We start from the raw sequence: 6,377 nt of genomic DNA on the forward strand, positions 1-6,377 counted from the left end.
TGAAGCTGCTCCAAGGGACAAACCCTGGAGATTGTTTTAGGGGGACTGTGCAACATTCTTGTACATGTCTCATTGGGAAGTTGACACATGGCGAAAGCCGTGTGGCGAGAGGAGTGTCATTTTTTCAATTTGTAGATGTCGTGAGGTGCCATGACGAGAAGGAGTGACTGAGAGGATCGCCCATAAGATGGAAGCTGAGGGAGCGTGCCAAGCTCCAAAAAGTGACAGCGTAGAGGAGGTCCAGCGATGGACTTGTGGTTCTGTGAACAGCACAAATGCCAGGTGACTGTAAAATAACTAACAGCACTTTTTCCACAAGTGAAGCCAGTAACTTACTATCCTAAAAGATTAGCTCTAGTTGCTCGTGCTTTACCTCCATGCGTGAGATCAGTATGTGCAGCAGCTTAAGCTGTACAATGTTTCAGGAAATAGTTTATTTCACCTTTTGACATTGTTAGTTCCACACGAGGTAGATGTTTACTACTGCAGACTAAACTTACATTTCTATCATCTACAAGACACTTGTCTTTAATGTTACTGTTACTCTCACAACCACACTGTTAAGAGATTTTCTACATTATACACTATAACCAAATCTCTATAATACAATATAATCAAGTAGGCCTTATATTCTAACCAAGTGTGCCTTATATTTAGTGTGTTCATATATTTTCACATAACCAAGCCTATTGTTGAAGAATCAGCTAACCAAGTTTATTGTTAAAGAGAACATAATGCATTCCTTACTTAAGTGTCTGAAATGTTTGAAATGTTTTGACAGCATGATATAATGATGCATTCTTTCCTATAATGTCTGTGATGTCAGATAAAGCATGATATACTTCTGTATTTGTAATCCCAGTGTGTGAAAGATCAGATAAGTTGATTTAATGCTTAACCTCTCGTCAACATCTGTTAAAAGAGGAAGTACTATGTAACCCATTTTTGCCTTATAAATAAAGCAGCGAGCCTGTGCTCGGTGTGGTGTCTTCTCAGAGAGACATTCACCCGTGCGCACGTTTTCTAATTACACTCTGAGTCGGACTGCAGTTGTCTCATTTCTCTTACTTGTGTTTCGAACAAATGTCTAAACCCCTGACATTTAATTGGTCCTTCGTAGCCGGAGAACTGACTGTTATTTTTAACGTCTAGTTTTCCAACAGACGGTCTTCATCGGATCCTGACGTCGTGACGCCTGCGCTGGAAAAGAGTCTGTGCACAGCAAAAGAAAAACCGGGAGCGTGGAATTCGACCTCCGGTCAGCGTCTTATACAGGCCCCACGGCGCCAGGACCAGATGAACCGGACCCAAAAAAACGCAGCGCCACAGTAAGGTGAATATGAAACACTGCATTCCATCAAGCGTTAAAATACGTTGATATTGAGATTTTCCTTTAAAATAGTGTAAGCCTGGTGAGCGCCGACAGATCTCATAGTCCAGAGAGGGACTTAAGGAGACAACAGGCAAGAGCGATATTCTAGAAATCGCTATTAAAAGTTCCGGTTGCTCTGGGTAGCAGCTGTAACGGAACGAGTTCCGGTCACTCTAGGAGTGGCTGCAACGGAACAGGTTGAAGGTTACATGAAATAGGCCTATGGAAAATCTCAATAAAAATTATAAAAACGCGCTTTGTTTGTGTTGAAATAGAGGAGTGAGTTGTTTTTACGACCCAATAAGCGGTCGAACCACTTTTCCTGTGTACACTCACGTATTGGTTAAAGTGGAAAAAGGGTTGTGCGTCATCACGTAAAATCAATAACCGCTCACTCGAATAGCAAGTGAGTAGAAGGCTGTTATTGAAAACCCATTCTCACTTTTGCATGCCAAAGAAGGTGTCACAGTTCTGACGTAATTAGTTCAAAATGGGTAATTCTAAAACTAAAGTAAAATTAACAGCAGATGAAGAAAAGCTTGAAAAAAACTGTCAAAATGCAGGAAAAGTCAGTGCAAATAGGTGGAGAAATCCACATAAAATTTATTGTCCAGCCTGGCAAGGCAAATGCAATCACGAGTCAATAACTGCTTTAAAAGCTGCTTTGCAAAAAGAACTATTTGAGGAAAAAAGTCAAAAGAAAAAAGCAAAACGTGTAGCAGAATGGCGACTTTTCAAAGCATGGGAAGCAGAAAATGATAAACGCAGTGCTAAACGTGCCCAAAAACAAGAAAATAAAGATAAACAGAGAGCTGCAGGAGAGAAAAAAAACCCCCCTCCTTATGCACCCTCCTCTCAGCCCACACACACAGCAGCAGCAGCAGCAGCTGCACCAACTCCTGCGTCACCGCTTCCTGTAATCTCTCCTCACAATCCTTTTGCTCCAGATCCCTATGCTGAGGCAAAACATCAGCTTAATCTTATGAAACATAATCACTACAAAAAAGAAGGAACTGTAGGTCAGTTTCCAATGGTTGCCTTATCAAATCCTAGGTATGGGCAACCCAGTGGGCCCGTAGACGCCCAAGGAATCATACCAATAGATGGAGAACCTCTGATATTCGCGTTCAGACCCTGGTCCCATAAGGACAGAGAGAATGTGCTAAAAGATGTCCCACCCCTTAATGAAGGTTTTCAACAGTGGCGACATGCAGTAGAGTTGATTCGTAGAGGTTGGGGTTTGAATGGTCATGAGATGCTCCAAGTTCTTCAAGATTTATTAGGTTTACGTTTTCCTAGAGTTAGAGGAGCCTACACAGGAAACGACCAAAACGGTGATGTCCTAGGACCAGATACTCCTCAGTTAGATCAACAAATGAATGACTTGTACGGCAGAATAGAAATCAATTTAGCCCCAAGGCCAGATTATGGAAAAATAGGAGAGTGCAAACAAAAGGAAGGAGAGACAGCATCAGACTATCTGGATCGCTTACGTCCTGTTTTCGGGCAAAATTCAGGACTGAATCACGATCCAAATCCACAGTCTGCTTTTCAACAACAATTAAAAAATGCCTTCCTGAATGGCCTAATGCCCAAAATAAAAACACACGTAGACAAACACTGGGTGACACAAAATACAGGCACTCTGCCTGACGCCCTGCAATATGCTGAGCATGCAGTTAAAGTGCATAAACAGAAAGAAAAAACAGAAGGAGTTTTCATGATTGACCCAGAGACAGGCTTTATAGCTTTCTCAGGACAACAAAAACACACAGCAGGTTTTAAGCCACGTAAGGGAAAGCAGAAAGTAGGACAAAGAAAAGACAAAAGAGATATACAATGTTATAACTGTGGTAAATACGGGCACTTTGCTCGAGACTGTAGAAGTGTAAGCCAGGAACAAGAAAGTGATGATGACAGGCGCAGACGCCGTGATGAATGACTAGCACGAGAGGAAGGAAGTGAAACAAGTGAAGGGGAAGTTTACAATATTGAACAACTACTGCTAGGATCAGAAGCAAAGCCAACAGTTACAGTACACGTGAATGGTGTCCCAGTAAAATTTCTTTGTGACACAGGAGCGTGTAGATCTGTCTTAACAGTAGAAGTCCCAAATGTAACTTTCTCAAAAGACACTTTAATTGTGAAATCGGCTTCAGGACATGTGACATTGCAACAGCTAACCGTTCCCCTCTTTATGTCACATAGAGAGAGTGGTCGTGGCTGCAAAAACCAGTGCATCTATGACCCATCTTGTCCACTAAATTTGTTAGGAAGAGATGCTTTAACAAAATTAAAAATAGGAGTTATCCCTGAAGAAAGTGGCATGCAAGCCAGACTCCTACTCTCTGAAAGTCAGAGCCAAACTGAAGACATTTTTGTTTGTGAAGGTTCAGGTGAGCCAAATTATTACTGGACCTTAGATTTACCAAAACTTGAACCTCTGGAAGCCAAGGCTAATGTGTATTTACCTGAGCACTCACAGAGGCAGGACCCAGCAGCATACCACAACACCCTGTGGTATAAACATGTCCCAGGCCCAGACAAAATTTATGATCAGCAAGTGCATAGACTAGGACCACAAAAACTAGTCCTACAACACCTGTATGTAACACAGAGTGGCAATGCAGTATGCTCAGTGTTACAGACAGATGCAGTGCAACGCATAAATAAAATGTTGAACCCTCATGTATCTGTTGCATGCAACGACCAAACACCTTGGTCTGAGTTAGGCACAGTGCTGAGAAATGTAGAAATGGACAGGTATGACAAAACAGAGTGTGAGGGCTGGCAAAAAGGCCGTAGAACAGGGTGCATGAGACTCACGCTGTGTTGGCCGGTGACAGCCACACCAGCTACACATTTAACCACAACAGAGCAAGACGAATGACAAGTGTTAACAGTTGAAACACATCCTGAACTAGAAAAGCTACCCCAAACATTATGGTCTCAAGGACCCACAGATGTAGGCCTAATAAAAGAAGCAGATCCAGTAGTGGTGAAAACTACAACCACATATAGGCCTGTGAAACCACAATATCCTTTGAGTGCAGAGGCGAGAGAAGGAATTGGACCAGTCATAGCAGATATGCAAAAAGCAGGTATTCTCGTGAAAACTAATGAAGCCACGTGTAATACACCAATTTTTCCAGTAAAAAAGGCTAATACAGGAAAATATCGCCTAGTTCATGATCTAAGAGCAATAAACGAGGTAACAGAGCAAATACCTCCGGTGGTTGCAAATCCACACACAATTTTAAATCAGGTAACACCGAAAGAACAGTGGTTCTCTGTAATAGACTTGTCCAATGCTTTCTTCTCTGTGCCTCTACACCCTGATTCACAGAAGCTATTCGGATTCACCTTTAACAATCAAAAGTATACTTATACAAGGTTGCCTCAAGGATTCCAGAATAGCCCCACTCTTTATGCAGAGGCTTTGAGGAAATCAATGTCATCTTGCTCCCTTCCTGCTCCAGGGCAATTCTTGCTGTATGTAGATGATATATTGATTACAGGCCATACACAGGATGAGTGCAAAACAAACACACTGACAGTTTTGCAACATCTCGCAGAGCAAGGCCATAAGGTATCACAGCATAAATTGCAGTTGTGGAGCCAGGAAGTGACATACCTTGGCCACAAACTAACAGGACAAGGCAGACAGCTGTTAGACAGCAGAAAAGTAGCTGTACAAAATGCTCCAAAGCCAATTACTAAACAACAAATGATGAGTTATTTAGGTCTGTGCAATTTCTGTAGATGCTGGATTCCAGAGTATGCACTGCTGGCCCAGCCACTTCAGAACCTCATTTATGGTAAAGACCTAGCATTAAAAGACAAAATACAATGGACCCCAGAAGCAGAAAAAGCTTTTGTTGATTTAAAAATAGCATTGCAGACATGTACCGTCTTAGCTTTACCTGACTATGAAAGACAGTTTGTTCTCCATGTTGATGGTGCAGGAGGGTACATGAAAGCAGTGTTAACTCAAGCTTTTGGAGAAAAACAACGCCCATTAGCTTTCTACTCATGCAAACTTGACTCTGTAGCTGCTGGATTACCTACCTGTGTTCAGGCGTGCGCAGCAGCAGCAGAGGCAGTTAAAAAATGTGCAGACATTGTTTTGGGACACAAGTTGATCATTAAAGTCCCACATGCTGTGACCTCTATTTTACTCCAAGCAAATCTCTCTTTCCTCACACATGCCAGACAACTTTCTTATGTGGGGATTTTACTTTCACAATCACATATCACAATAGAGAAGTGTGGCCAGCTAAACCCAAGCACACTTTTGCCGACCCCTCTGGATGGAGAACAACATTGTTGCATTAAAAAATTAGAGGAAGACACAAAGCCTCGCAATGATATACACAGTTCCCCCCAGAGCAGTTTCAGTAATGTTTTTGTGGACGGCTCAGCGTCAAAAGATATTTACGGTAGAAATTGTGTGGGTTACGCGGTCACAACTGTTGATGAAGTGGTAGAGGCAAAAGCTCTCAGTTCCTCAAACTCTGCTCAAAGCGCAGAATTGACCGCAGTCATCAGAGCATGTACACTGTACAAAGGTCAAAGTGTCAATATACACACAGACAGCCAATATGTCTATTCAGCAGTTCATCATTTTGCAAAAATATGGCATAACAGAGGAATGACAACGTCCTCAGGCAACCCAGTTCAACATGCAAACCTTCTAAAAGAGCTATTAGAAGTAATAACGTTGCCAAAAGAATTAGCACTATGCAAATGTGCAGCCCATCAAAAGGATGACACAGAAATAACAAGAGGAAATAATTTTGCTGACAAAGCAGCCAAAGCAGCTGCAGAAAAACACATTGATGTTTTAACAACAGAAACCATAGATTTAATACCATTAGAAATACTAGCAGATGCACAGAAAACAGCATCGCTGAGTGAACAAAAATCTTGGTTGAAAGATGGAGCAGAATTAAAAGACAATCTCATGATGTGTAATGGCAAACCAGTACTTCCAAAAAATTTGCAA

The sequence above is a fragment of the Astatotilapia calliptera genome, chromosome 19, assembly GCF_900246225.1.
Source record: "Astatotilapia calliptera chromosome 19, fAstCal1.2, whole genome shotgun sequence".
Classification (NCBI taxonomy): Eukaryota; Metazoa; Chordata; class Actinopteri; order Cichliformes; family Cichlidae; genus Astatotilapia; species Astatotilapia calliptera.